Source organism: Lactuca saligna, chromosome 3, assembly GCF_052625555.1.
Source record: "Lactuca saligna cultivar CGN05327 chromosome 3, ASM5262555v1, whole genome shotgun sequence".
NCBI classification, from domain to species: Eukaryota; Viridiplantae; Streptophyta; class Magnoliopsida; order Asterales; family Asteraceae; genus Lactuca; species Lactuca saligna.
Genome location: NC_136419.1, coordinates 31,531,989 through 31,546,975, shown reverse-complemented (window position 1 = coordinate 31,546,975; position 14,987 = coordinate 31,531,989). Strand labels below are relative to the sequence as shown.

Genomic DNA, 14,987 nt, shown 5'->3' with positions numbered 1-14,987 from the left:
TGAAAATTCTACTTCTATTTAGGGAATTTTAAATGTTAATTTTAGTTTTTCCATATATTAAATAATAATGTATTAAAAGTGTATAATTAAAAAACTTAATCATATTTTTTAGGTTTTGAGTACTAATTAAGAACGGAGAGGAGCGTGAAGCCGGTTCCCAAAATGCCTATATAACAGCACAGCATTTGAATTGATGTTAAAAGTAAAATCGCTATGTTATTTGTATGCTTATATTCCAAAGTCAAAGTCAACACTTTATCTACAAACTAGCTAGTCCCAGGACTTGGTATACGGTGCCAGGAAATTAAAGCACATATATTTGTAAGAAATAATTTCAATTTATGTTTGAGAAAAATATACATTTGATGAGATACGTTTTATTTATAAGTTTGATAATTATTCTAAAAAACGTGTGTTGTTCAAATTTTTGCAAAGATTTCAATCCGAAAGTTAAAAGAAAAAGGCTAAAAATCTGAACATATGTAATATCAATTTGTTCACTGCTTCATTGGTTTTTAGAATGCGAATTTAGTAGTCTATAGGGAAAAAGTCAACACGCCATATATCTTCAACGCTGCACCTGTATACCCTAAAATAGAATCAGTTGAACACCATCCTCCTTCCCGCATTTTTCAAACATCTTTGAATTGATCACCATCCTCCTTCCGAGGTTTTTCAAACACCTTAATTTGAACCGATCACAATTTTTATAACCCCATTTGAAGTCAACTGTATGCTCTCTGCTGTATATAAATACGCCATTGCTATTGATCAAGCTCACCAAATTAACTAAACATGAAGAAGTGTCAACTTAGATCTTCAGTTTTGCTCATGGTTCTAAGTTTCTTGTTTTCTGTTTCATGGGCAACGTCCTTATCAACCTCAAGTTCTGGCGATCTAATAAGCTGCCTACAGTCCAACTCCAACAATGTCACTGCCATTTCTCAACTCATTTTCAGCCCTGTCAATGCTTCCTTCCTACCCATTTGGCAAGTGGCAGTTCAAAACACCAGGTTCCTTAAACCCTCCACGCCTAGACCATCAGTGATCGTGACACCTATGGAGGAAACCCTTATAAAAACATGTGTATACTGCGCCAAGAAACACGGCTACGAGATCAGGATCAGGAGTGGGGGCCATGACTACGAGGGCCTCTCATACACTGCTGATGTTCCCTTTGTTATGCTTGATTTCACCAACATGAGGTCTATAGACGTGGACGTAGCAAAAAGGACTGCTTGGGTCCAAGCAGGCGCTACGCTTGGTGAACTCTACTACAAAATTTCACGAGAGACGGATACCTTGTATTTCCCGGCAGGTGTTTGCCCTACGGTGGGTGTTGGTGGTTACATGGGCGGTGGTGGCTACGGAAACCTGTTGAGGAAATACGGTACTGCAGCCGATAATGTTCTGGATGCTCGCTTCATGGATGTTGATGGGAATATTCTCGACCGGAAATCAATGGGAGAAGATTTGTTTTGGGCGATCCGAGGAGGTGGATCTTCAAGTTTTGGAATTGTTCTTGCATGGAAGCTGAGCTTGGTTCCAGTTCCAAAAAAAGTAACTGTCTTTATACTCAATAAAACTTTGGAACAAGGGGCAACCGAAATCTTCCATAAATATCAATACGTTGCACCAAATATCGATAGAAATTTGCACATAAGAACTCAAGTTTTTGCCGAATATATCGGCAACACCACCAAGAAAACCATAAGAATTATGTTTGAAGGAATATATCAGGGCACAACAGACACATTGCTTCCGTTGCTTTACAGAAAATTTCCAGAGCTCGGTGTTACCCGAGAGATTTGTGAAGAAATTAGAATGGTGCAGTCGACCCTTGTGTTTTGGGGGTTGCCAAGCTCAACCCCGACCGAGATTCTTACGAACCGATCTGCCATTGCCAAGCTGAACAACAAAAGCAAATCAGACTACACCCGGGCACCCATCCCCATAAGAGGACTCAAGAAGATATGGAGAAAGCTTATCCAAAACGATGAATCGGCGCTTCTGATGATCAATCCATTTGGCGGAAGGATGGCTGATTTCTCCGAGACAGCAATTCCGTATCCTCATAGAGCGGGGGTGTTGTTACAAATTCTAAAGACTGTCAATTTTAACGGTCAACCTTCAGACACAACCCCTACGTCCCTCAGGAGGATAGCTTGGCTGCGAAGCTTGGATGCGTTAATGACGCCTTATGTGTCAAACAACCCCAGAGAGGCATATTCCAACTACAATGATCTGGATTTGGGTGTTGGAAGTACTAACTACCAAGAAGCAAGTGTTTGGGGTGAGAGATACTGGAAGAGGGACAACTTCAAGAAGTTGATTCGAATCAAGGCCAAAGTTGATCCTCACAATTTCTTTAGGCGCCCACAGAGTATTCCTGTTTTCTAAAACCCCCGATCATTTTATTAATTCTTTTAATTGTTTTCATGAAAAACTAGCAACAATGCTACTTTCTGTCAGCTTCTTTTCCTAGTGTATATGATCTCCATGCTAACAAAGATGTTTAAAAGCATGTGGTCAAATTCTAATTATGAATTTATCTAATAAATACATTGTCTTATTAAGACATTTTACATCATATTTCTTTCTTATACTTCCTCTTGTCTAAAAATTATGTTTTTTTTTATTAAGATAGTTTGGGTCAATACAACTTTAGACTTGGGATACGTAGTGTGAAAAAAAAATGTATCATTTGGACGGCCTACACCGAACCCGCCATAGAGTTATCATGTGGGGGTAAATGCTGAAATATTACGATCAATATTTTGGCAGAACAATAACGTTAAAACTAGGGATGAGCAGCGGAAGCGGGTACCTGCTTACAAAACCGGAACTGCCTCAGGACTGTGAGTTCTGGAACTGGAACTGCCTTAGGCGGTTCCGGTTCCAATTTTTATTTTTACGAAACCGATACCCGCTGGATACCCGCCGGTTCCGGTTCCGATACTGGGTACCCGGAACCAGCGGTTAACCGGAACAGGTACCTCCGAGTACCCGTCTTTTTTTAAAAAAAATATATATTAAATTTTTTTATTTTGTTAATTTTGTTTTTAAAAAAATAGGGCAAAAGAACTTATACCTGATTTCCTTACCTTAGTCGTTTTAGGGTTTTTGATATTCATTCTTACGAAAAGAAAAAAGAACACGCCGACACCATAGCCTCTCTTCTTGTCGTCACTCTCCCTATCAAACCGGCAATAGTTTGTTCAATCGAAGCTTCAATCGCTCCCGTTACCGATTAACCAGAAATACCACAGTAGTCTTCAATCGTTATGTTCAATCGACGCTTCAATCAGTAGGCTCAATTGGTAGGCTCAATCGAAGTCAGTTTCCAATCTAAATCTCTTCACTCCTCCTTTTCCCTCCGTCCCTCCACCTCCCATCGGAATGGATTCGTCGTCAAAGTTGTAAGTAGCTCAGAATCCCTCACTTTGTTTAGTTGTGTGGTGAGGATCAAACATTAGACATTAGTTCATTCAAAAAATTGAAACTATGTTGTACAACACCATTATACCAATATCTAAATTTTATTATCATGTTCTCGTTGGTTATGGAAGTAGATGTATTCGGTATGGATTTGAAATTTTGGAATGTATTTTAGTGTTTATAGGGCCTTCCACTGGTCGGAAATGTTGCACCAGATTTTGAAGCCGAAGCTTTTTTTTTGAGCAAGAATTCATCAACGTAACTAAATCGACTCATAATGATTACATATACATAATGATTATATATACATAAAATCCCAGATTTCATAACTTTGTAAGAACTTTATGAATTATAGGTTAAGCTCTCTGACTACATTGGCAAAAAAATGTTGGATTAGTGTCTAAGCCCGTAACTATATTTGGTAAAGTACTTGACCCGGTTGTGCATGGTTCTTTTGGGTTGTCTTCACCGAAGCAACATGATAGGATGATTTATTAAGAAAGAGGTTATTATGATTTATTAATATGTTATATGAATAATATATTAATGGAGAAATCACACAATTAAATTAATATTAGACAAGAATTAATTTTGTGGCTAAAAGATATTAATTTAATATTAGGGATTTCAACTGTCAAATGTGTGATAGTTGAGTATTGGGCTGAGGAGCCTCTTGGACTAGGCATGGATGAAATTAGGATGTGTCCATCCATAATTTCGGCCCTATGGCCTCATTCCAAAAGCTTCCTTGGATAGCTTAAGGCCTAAGTTGTCCATTAGGGTTTTGACTGAAACCCTAACATCTTCAATATAAATAGGACCCTTAGGCTCCAGAATTCGGCTACCCTATTCCTAAGAGTGCAAGAGTCAAATTCAAGAGCCTCCAGCCTATCTCCAAGATCATTCTTTTGCTATTGGTGTTTGTAAACCATTAGATGAGTGACACTTGTGACTCTAAGCTTCAAAGACAAGAAGATTCAAGCAAGCAACAAGAGGTAATGATCTAGAACTAATTTGTTTAATTAATTTCGAATTATACTCATTAGATCTAGGGTTTGAAAGTCTTGGATAAATGAATGTATAATTAGAGAAACCTAGATCCAAGAATTAGGGTTTGCATGAGCACATAGGATGTTCTTTTGGCTCAAACCCATCAAGAAATATGTCATTTTCTTTTTCTACCCTCTTGATTTCACTTTCGTTTGTCCAACAGGTGAGTTTCACTTTCACTTTCACATTACTTTTAAACATAATTTGATCCAATTTTTCTCTTAATTATGTGTTTATCATGTAGAAATCAATGCATTCAGTGATAGATAGGCAGAATTTGACAAGAAAAACACAGAGATATTGGGTGTTTCAGTAGACATTGTGGTAAATTCAAATCCTTCCTTTACCATGATTTTTTCTTAATACAAAATTTTACATTATGATTTATGAATTTATGATTCTATTTTCTTTTTTCTTAATACAAATATAACCCAATTGATTCGTGTTGTTGTTGTAGTTGTTGTGTTGTCTTTTGGATGAGCTTAAGCACATACAACAAGCTATTGCATTCCTGGTATGCATATAGATATTATTGCCTAATAAAAATCATTTAATAATCATGTATATGAGTCGTAATGTTGGTTTTTTTAGGTTACCCAGCAAAAGCAAAACAGGACAGTGCATGAAATACCTGTAAGTTTGTGGAGATTTGAGATTATATTTTATCATGTTTAAACTTTCAGGTTTTTGCTAATCAAATGGTCTAACTTAAAGATTGTGATGGAATATGCATGCAATATACTGTTCTCGATGAGCTGACAAGATCAATGGATCTAATTCAAGGCTATGTTGTTTTTGCTGGGTTGTTTTTTCCTGTTGTTGTTTTATGTTTATTGTTTGTAATTTTTCATTTTCATCATCTTTACTTGTTAAATTTCACTTGAATTGAAATGTTTTCTATGATTTTTTTTAATTATGGGAAGTGTTTTTAATTTTTAATAGGTTGTTATGTAAAAGATCAAGTTATTATAATGGTTTTATTATCATATCTTATACATTTGATGTTTGTAAATGTTAATATCCATGCCATACACTCTATAATTTATAAATAAAAAGTTTTATATTTAAGAAGTCGGGTACTTGGAACCGGAACCGGTCCCAGCGGTTCCGGGAGCGGTTCCAATTTTCTAGGAACCGATGTAGGCGGTTCCGGTTCCAATAATTTAAGAACAGCCGGTTTCGGAAGCAGTTCTCGTTACAACAAATTATACATAACAATATGAATAAATTACTTAATTAAGTATAATGATTTTTCAAAGCATAAATAACATGAGTATGTTTGTTCGTTTGACATCTACTTTCAAATAAAAATTGATTTGATCAAAAGTGGCATCTTTGAATAAAAAGTTAGTTAAATTATCCATAACTTTACGCGATCCATATTTACTTATTATATATTCTTTTAGTTTATTTAAATAAGAATTGACGTGACTATCCAAATAACAACATTCTTTAGTCAACATTGTAGTTGTTAATTTGAACAAATTAAATTTAAATAGTAGAATGCATGCGACCTAGCATTTTGATTCCACTAGCTAGAAATAGTCAATTAGGCACTACATATTATGCGTTCATTCCTTTTATAGATTTTATTTCAATAGGAAAACTTGTGTCTTGAAGGTATGATATGACTAATTATATTTTGGTTAAGTTGGTCTCGTTAAATATTTTTGAATAATCGTTAAAAGTATATTACTTTGTTAACTAGAAGCATCGTGTTACAATTACTAGTCATGTGGGCTAATATCGATCGGAATCATGAATAAGAACAATAGATGTGTTTCTGTTTCTTGCCTGCCTAAAGATTTGGTAATTATGGATCTTCTTCTCGATTTCTAAATCATATAATTACAAATATAATAACACTTTTACAAGAACCGGCCATGGGCAGGCTATACACTAACACCTGCCGTAGTTTGATCAGAAGAGGAGACTTTCAAATGTTCAAACTTAATTAGATATTAATGAATAGAGAATTCAATACACCAATGTTGAAGATTTCCGCATGTTTGGTGCTTGAAGGAATATACATTAATTTGGTGTCGATTGCCGCTCCGATAGCTAAGGCACCTTACCGTCTAGCTCAGCCCGAGATGCAGGAGCTGTCTATGCAGTTTCAGGAGCTGCTAAACCGAGGGTTTATTCGTCCGAGTAGTTCCCCTTGGGGAGCATCGATCCTGTTCGTGAAGAAGAAGGACGGGTCACACAAGATGTGTATTGATTATCGGGAGCTAAAAAAGATAACGGTCGAAAACCGTTATCCGCTTTCGAGGATCAATTATTTGTTCAATCAGCTATTGGGTGCATTTGTGTTTTCCAAGATCGATCTTTGGTCGGGGTACCATCAGATGAGGATATACTGAGGACAAATTTCAAGACTCGGTACGGGCACTATAAGTTTGTGGTGATGCCATTCAGGCTCACCAATGCCCCAACAACATTCATGGATCTCATGAACAGAGTGTGTAGGCCGATGTTGGATCTGTCAGTGATCGTGTTTATTGATGATATCTTGGTCTATTCTAAGACCAAGGAGCATCACGAGCAACATCTGAGGGAGGTGTTGGAGACATTGAGAATATAAGGGCTATATGCCAAGTTCTTAAAGTGTGATTTCTGGTTGCGAGAGGTATAGTTTTTAGGGCACATCATCAACGAGGAGGGTTTTTCGGTTGATCCAGCCAAGGTTGAGGTGGTGGTGCAGTGGGAAGTATCGAATAACACATCAGAGATTTGTAGCTTCTTCGTTATAGCGGGTTATTATTAGAGATTGATCTAGGATTTTTCCAAGGTCGTTGTACCATTGACCTGTTTGACCAAAAAGAATGCGACTTTTTGGTGGGGCCTAGACTAGCAGTCGGCATTCGAGACCTTGAGGCAGAGGTTATGTGAGACCCTGATTCAAGTACTACCTGAGGGGCTTGATGATTTGGTAGTGTATTGTGACGCATCGATCTCAGGGTTAGGGGCAGTACTAATGCAGAGGGGACATGTGATCGCATACACCTTGAGGCAGCTGAAGCCTCATGGGGCGAGCTACCCCACTCATGACCTTGAATTGGGGGCGGTGGTGTTTGCCCACAAAATCTAGAGGCATTACTTGTATGCAGTGCGGTGAACCCATCTTTGCTGACCACAAAAGTTTGAAGTATTTGATCGATCAGCAGTACCTCAACATGATAGAGGAGGTGATTGGATGTGCTAAAAGATTATAATTGTGAGATCTTATACCATCCAGAGAAGGCCAACATGGTGGCCGATGCTTTGAGTCAAAAGGCGGTTGGTTCTCCGATCGGGAACATTTGTTTGAGGATGACAGTGATCTCTCCATTGTTGGATAGGATCTAGGAGGCTTAGGTGGAGGGTTTGAAGAGAGAAAATTAGAAGTTGGAGAGGATTTGGGATCAGATTCCCTTGTTTGTTCGACATGGTCGGGGTCTTTTGGCACACTGTAGCCGAGTGTGGGTTCCGATATCTGGAGGATGAGATAGAGGATATTGGAAGAGGCACACAAGTCTAAGTTTACTATACATCTGGGGCCACAACAATGTATAGAGACCGGAGACTGAGTAACTAGTAGCCCTGCATGAAGTGGGAGATCATCTGGTTTGTGGATTGGTGCTTGACCTGCAGGAAGGCCAAGGCTGAACATCAGCGGCCTCATGGCAAGGTTCAGCCGATCTGTTTATGTTTGCGTACTTCGAGGATGAAGTCTAGTTCAAGTGGGGGAGAGTTGTAACACTCCAAATCAAGTGTTACCTTTGAAGCCCTTGAAATTATAAATATGGCATAATGTTCCCTTAAGTATGTTGGGCGTACTCATGATATGGCATAATGTTCCCTTTGGTATGTTGGGCGTACTTCATGAGTACGCTTAGCATACCATGCATGGATGATCGCTGAGGGACAACACATATGTTGGCGTACCAAAGGGTACGCGGGGAGTACGTGAAAAATGCTCAAACCCTAATTTCCGAACTTAAGACCTATATAAGCATCCTTATCTCATTAAGCTTCACCTTAACCAGCCTCCTTCACTCTCAAACGTCCCTGAAAACCATAAAATCATTAGAGAGTGTGTTCTTGAGCTTGTGGGTGTTTAAACATCATCCTTTTGGTGTGCTAGCTACAAGGAAGAAGAGGAATCAAGCTTGAACGACGAAGACCTTGTGGATCTTACATTTTCAGCTGCTTAGGGAGCTTGAGGAGGTAAAAATCTTTCACCTTGGTCATCATTTTCATTCCTAGAGCTAGGGTTTTCTCTTTAGTCCCTTTTTGTGTTCTTGAACCACCTCTTGAGAGTTTAAGAAACTCCAGAGCTTAGGGAGGATAAATCTAAAGTCCTTTGGTCCATTCATAGCATAAAAATGGAGTCTTGAAGGGTGTTTTGACCTCATGCATGGATTAAGACTCTTGGAAAGGTCTTAATGGGTTGTTGGGAGCATATGGGACATGCAAAGGCATAAAGTTGGCAACTTTATGCCTTAGGACGTCTTAATGTACTCAGATCTAAAGATTCGACATTGGATCAAGTATTAAGTAGTTAATGTAAAAGGTGCTTAAGCGGTTTGTACGTTGGGCGTAGTATAGCGTACGCAACGCGTACAACATACGGACCCAGTACGCTAAGCGTACAGGAGTGGTACGTAGGGTGTACGCACTTAGATAGGTTTGGACTTGTTTTGGGCTTGTAAGCCCTTTGGGCCCTAATCAGTCATTGGGCCTGGTTACGTTTTGAGTTAGTGGGCTAATTTATCTATTGTGGGCCATGAATGCTATGGTTTGGCTTTATTCGACCATGAGGCCTATTAATGATATTTGGACATGGACTTTGGGCCCATCAACAATAAGACACTTTTGGGCCATAAGGAAAGGACTTGGGGCTTGGGTCATTTAATTGTATTATGTTGAACCCTAACCTTGGTTTATTGGTATTATTGCTCAGCATGGGTGGTCACATACTGTTAGGAAAGCGGCTTCGGATTCAGCAGACAGAGGTGAGTCTCCTCACCATACCAATGAGTTGAAGGCACCAAGGTCGGCCCATTATGTGTTATGTGCAATGCTAATTTATATAGTGATATGTGGTAAATTAGTTGGTTATATGTTATGTGGTATGTTAGTTAGTTCTTTATGTTGCATGAATGGCACTTGGTTGTAAGAACATGTAGGGGTGCCCATGGCATTCCAGGTAAAGACCATGGGGGTGCCCATGGAACATGGCTAAAAGACCATGTGGGGGTGCCCATGGCATTCCAAGTAAGACCACGGGGTTGCCCATGGCACATAGGTATAAGACCATGTAGGGGTGCCCATGACATCCTGGATAAAGACCCTGGAGGGTGTTCTGGGCATCCTTATATGTTCATATGCATGGTTTATGTGATTGTTATGGATTATGAGGTTATGTGGATTATATGGGGTATGCTCTTGGGAACTCACTGAGCATTAACTTATAGTTTGTTGATTGTTTTAGGTACTTCAGATCCTAAGGGCAAGGGTAAGGTTTGATGGTGCGGCGTGCACTCTCCCGCATTTCATATGGGGACACTCTGATATTTAAAATAAAATGTTGATATTATGGATTTTGAAAACAATGCACTAATGAATAAGCCACTCTGCAAATGTGCTTATGGTTGTATTACTTGTGATGGTGCACTAATGAATGTAAAAGCATATTTTCCAATTATTCCACTTACACTTAATCAACACCGTGCATTTTTTAGGGGTGGTTTGACCATTATTAACCACCACAACACAACCATCCGACCACCAATAGGTGTTGGTTTTAAGAAGGACTTATTTCTCATCCATTTGGTATCATAAGGAGCACAATTGGTTGTAACCTAACCCTAATACGATGATTTTGAACGTAAAGTTCCTAACTCTAAATCCTCATTAAGCTAAGTATCATGACCTTTAGGTTAATTTGAATTACATATAAAGACAGCCTAATGAGTAACCACTAATTATGATAAAAGTATTAAAGTGAAAGCTTAATCACTAAGTCCTTCATGGGACACCTAAAGTGACCTAAAGGTTAATATGATCAATTTCACTGAATCTGTCCTCGAACTTCTAGAAATCATACAAGACTATCAGAAGCTCCAAAAATCATAAAGGTTGGTTTTCTAGAAAATTTGATGAGTCTAGTTTCTCTAAACTTTGAATCAAATTACCAAATTACAACTCCTTGAAAGGTATTATTCACAATCTTCTTAAACTAATATGTATTGTCACATATTTCATATGTTGTGTTTCAAAAATTATTATAAATTCAATAAAACTCCAAATGTCAAAATTCCAGGGTCTATAGTTAGATATGGATGTCTAGTTTACTCCATCTCATGGGCTTGATGAAATTCATAGTGCTACTAACATCAGTTTTAACCATAACCAAACCGATCCATCTATGTTTATCTAAGAATCATTTCATGTTACCATATACCGACTTCTCTATGCATATGAAATTATTTTCACAATAGCTTCCATCGACCTTATGTAAGTTCGGTAGTGAATTTACTATGATAGACCAGGCTAGACATACCGACTAAGCTACGATATAAAGTAGGATAATCTATCAGGATGCCTATCGAATCCAATTTTGGAACTTAATCGAATGGTGATATGGGATTTTAGTGTTGTATAATAACACACATAGAATCTATGTTCCATACTTTTGTTGATATAAAAATAGTCGTTTAAGTGAATAAACAGGAAATGCCTAAAATATAATTTAAGTGTGCCAAGGGATATTATAGCAAATTCACTAGTGAACTAACTCTTAAAGAAGCTCGATGGAAAGCATTGTGAAAATAATGTAATGCATATAGAAGCTGGTATCTGATAGCATTGAATGATTGTTAGATAAAAATAAATGAATCAGTTTGTGTAACACCGATTCCATGTATGACTCTAAATTTCAGTGATTTATGTTTCTGGGTGGTCACGGAATAGTAGAGTTCCATCACGGCGTGGTAATTCTTTTTGGGTCGCAGGTTTTTGAAAGACCACCACGAAATGGCAATATGTGGCACGATGTGTTAACCGCTGTTGGACAAACCCTAATTTCTAGGGTTTTCACCCTATTTAAGACTCATAAACCCTGAAGACCTTTTACCCTCATCAGCCTCCATTGCCCACTTAGTTCCTTTCAAACCCTAATCTCCATTGGTGGTGTTTTGAGCTCATTTTGGTGTTTGGTGTCTATTTTAGAGGGAAGGAAGCCATTGGAAAGCAAGAACGAAGCTCCAAGCCTTGTAGATCTAAGTTGTACACTTCTTGAGCAACCCCTAGGAGATATAAAGTTTTCAACTTGATGATTATCTCTCTATATCTTGCTAATGTTAGAAAGTATGTGCTTTTGTCCCATATTTTTGGTCTAAATGAGTATGATGTGGCGGACCCCCATTTAGGAGCCAGGGGAGGCCATGCCCCCCCCCCCCCCCCTGCTTTTGAAGCTCATAATACCTATTATACATAATCAAGTTATAAAATATTTACTAGAATGAAAAATTAGCCCTCCCGTTTTCCAGATTTTTAAGTATAAGCAATAAATTTAATTTATACAATTTAGTTTTTAACTAAAACAATAAATACCTGATGACAAGCTTTCAGAAAATCACTAAACAAAATCACACATCAAAACTAATTCCCTTTTTTTTAGGAATCTGTTGTAAATAAAAGCTATATACCGATTAAATCTATAAAATAAATAATATCCAAAGATACAATCAAATTTAAAGCCATTTAACTTTGAGTTTAAGAAATCTATAAACCTAAAATTATATTTTTGACGCAGTGAAAGACCTCTCAAAACACACTGGAAGAACAATGTCGTACGCTTAAATCGTTGCTACCTTTGTACGCCCTTTTGGTGTTCATTGCATGTGTTTATGGTATGGTCTCTATTTCTCTCACTCGTCTTTGTTGGATGTCAGAGCCGGTTTTCCTCAAGTCCCACTGCTCTGTGGGTAGCCTCTTTTTTCCTTTTCTCTATTTTTTTCTTGGTTATTTAATACATAAAGAAGAGCTTAAAATTGTGATTAAACCTAGTCCCTATAACTAGTCCCTATAGTTTGCAATGTGACTACTCCCTGTAAAACTGTAAAGTTGTCAAGCTAACAAGCTCACATTGCTCTTTTATTGGATTAAACTATTTATTTTTATATGTAAGTTTATTGTTTATTAGTATCTATAAATCAATTCCGACATTTTAAATATTTAGATGCTTATTACTTGTTTGTTGATTTATTTAAAAGATATAACTGTGAATAACTACATAAACATTAAAATAATCCTTAAATTTACATATATGATCCATTTCATATAAGATTTACATATATGATCCATTTCGTACCTACCAAATGGAAGTAATTTAGTATGACTAAAAATTTACTTATAATTGTCATAATTTTGAACCATATAAAACAATTTTTATATTGAAGTTTTGATTTCGGCCCCTCTAGTTCTAATATTCGTGTTCCGCCCCTGTGAGTATGGACTACTCAAGATCCAATGAGTTTCCTTTTTAGATGTTTTTGGGTGTTTAGAGTTATAAAATAGAATCTTGACCCTTTCTTTTCCTCCATGCATGCATTTGATTACTTGTTGCATTTTGAAATGTTAGTGTTTATGATTTGGACACTTTATAGCCATGAAAGTTCATAAATTTTTAAACTTTATGGATTAGAATGTTATTTGGGATCAAAAATGAGTTTTAGAGGAAAGGACTTCAAGGATTAGGAGCTTAATGTTTAAGCCATGTTGAGAGTTTGCTCTTTTGAACATAGAATTTAAGATCCTTATTCGTTGGATGGACTTAAGGGATAAAGTTGGAACTTTATCCATTTAGACCCCATAATAGACCAGATTTAGGCTTTGGAGCCCCAGAGATGGAAGAAATCGGCTTATTCCATTAAGAGGTTCGAGGAATAGTAACCATGGTGTGGTTTGGACAACCATGTCGTGACGATTGGGTTAAGGCTCGTCTGTTTTGGCATTTTATGGCCACAACATGGCCAAGGAAGGCCACAACGTGGCGGTTAGCTATACGTTGAATTTTGGACTTTGACCAATTTTAGCCAAGTTAACCTAAGTGTATTTTGGGTATTTTGAGTTGTATTTGAGATTGGTTTGTATCTATTGTATAGGTGACAAGTAGAGCTGAGACTCGTAGTAGAGATCTATTCATCTATTTGTTCAGACTAAGATGTGCGTTTTCCTTACTGTACTTATGGGTCGAAGGCCCCAAGGTCTGCCCATTGAAGTTGATCTACTGATATGTATTGATTGATGATATGTTGATTATGTGGTAGACATGTATGATTATATGATGGCTGTTGATGTACGTTAGACTAATAGATTTGTAGGACTACCTGTGATTCCTAGCTATATGATTATATGTCCGTTGAATATGTTTGTTATCAATTATATGTGGACATATTATGTTTTGGTTGAGACTACTGCTTTGTGTTGTCAGTCCACAGACCGGGGCAATCCAACTAGAAGGTTGTGGGCCAGAGCAATCCAACTGGGAGGTGATGGGCCAGGGTAATCTAACTGGGAGGTTGTGGAACCAATACGTTATATGCAAGGTAGTCCAACCCGGATGTTGTGGGCCATGGTAAGCCAACCAGGAGGTTATGGACCCAACATGCAAAATTTCATATAATATTGTTTGTGTTGTGGTAATTTGGGGGAACTCAGTAAGTTTTGGCTTACAGTTTCAGTTTATTCTTTCAGGTACTTTTGATGATCGTGGAAAAATGAAGGTGTGATCATATACATTTTCCTGTTTTTATGATATTAGATCTTGGGAAAAGCTCTGATTGTGTTTATACATTTGAAATTATGGTTTCGTAAATACCATATGGTTGAAATGGGTTCTTTTTTTGAAAATTTTAATTTTCTATGTTTTTGGGATGTTATAGTTTAATTATGTTGAAAGCCGATGTTAATAGCACGTTGATCAAATCAAATGTATGATGCTTTCGGCATTTATTAAGACAACATAATAGTTTCTAAAGGTATCAAATATGATTAAGATGTATACTTGATATCCCAAAAACATGTTGGTCGATGCATGCACATTGCCTCCTTCATGTGGTCGTGTACAAATGGTTTCTTCACATCTAGCAGATAGATAGGCAGATGATAATGTGTTCTTCTTTTCGGTTTGACAACCGGTGTGAATGCCTCATCACAATCTTCTCATTGACATTGAAACGACCGTTAGCAGCAAAACAGGTCTTGTATTCGGATAGAGAACCAACTGCACGAATGTTTCACTGTGTAAACCTCCAAACGACCATTGGCTGGGACCGTAGGTGGTAGCAACCAAACAGGCCTTGTGTGCGTAGGCAACTTGCCGATGTTTGATCCCCAAATTTCACCATATAAGTCTCCAAATTTTATTTTGCCTAATTATCACACAATTTCTATTTTTATTTTATTCTATTTTAGATTATGTGTGTTCATTACTATCTGAAAATTCTACT

General features: G+C 37.5%; 1 pseudogene; it reads left to right on the top strand.

Annotated features, from left to right (window-relative positions):
- Positions 1 to 641: 641 nt before the first annotated feature.
- LOC145035005 (berberine bridge enzyme-like 8 pseudogene) lies at positions 642 to 2,564 on the top strand (annotated as a pseudogene).
- The last annotated feature ends 12,423 nt before the right edge of the window (positions 2,565 to 14,987 follow it).